We start from the raw sequence: 729 nt of genomic DNA, 5'->3' as shown, positions 1-729 counted from the left end.
GGCGGGCGGATCCCTGAGCCCGGGAGTTAGAGACTAACCTGGGCAACTGGCGAAACCCCGTCTCTACAAAATACAAAAATTAGCCAGGCGTTGGTGGCTAGCACCTGTAGTCCCAGCTACTCGAGAGGCTGAGGCAGGAGAATCGCTTGAGCCCAGGAGGTGGAGTTTGCAGTGAGCCGAGATTGCGCCACTGCACTCCAGCTTGAGCAACCGAGATCCTGTTTAAAAAAAAAAGTCGGGGTGAGGGGGAGGTAGGACAGACACCCCTTTCTCTGAAATAAAAAGAAGAAAGGTAAAAATCGGTTAAAAATTGTAAAAACCTAGGTAAGTCTGAAGATTAGAAAAGAAAAAGAGGACTGGGCAGGCAGTTTTTCCTCCCCTCTCTGTCCCGGTTGTTTTAAGGGTTAGATAAAATAGCACTTAAACTGTAATACCCAGAAAACTTGTATTAATATATTAAGGAGAAGGAAAACATTTTTCTTCTGCATTAGCATTATTATGAGACTTAGCAGCGTCCTGAGATGGTTTACACTCAATTCACATAATGAGTATTAGGGTGTTTCTCTTGACTTCCTGCAACTGAACTGGTACTTTTTTTACTAATTATCTGAACCCAAAAAGCAACTGGCACCAATTCTAAAACCAGACTAAACCCTGGTACATCTGGTATCAGGTACACCTGGTACAGCTGGTATATCAGTACAACACACACATGCACGTTTAAACAAC

The sequence above is a fragment of the Pongo pygmaeus genome, chromosome 12 (assembly GCF_028885625.2).
Source record: "Pongo pygmaeus isolate AG05252 chromosome 12, NHGRI_mPonPyg2-v2.0_pri, whole genome shotgun sequence".
Lineage (NCBI taxonomy): Eukaryota > Metazoa > Chordata > Mammalia > Primates > Hominidae > Pongo > Pongo pygmaeus.
The sequence above is the reverse complement of the archived record's forward strand: the minus strand, read 5'-3'. Positions refer to the sequence as shown.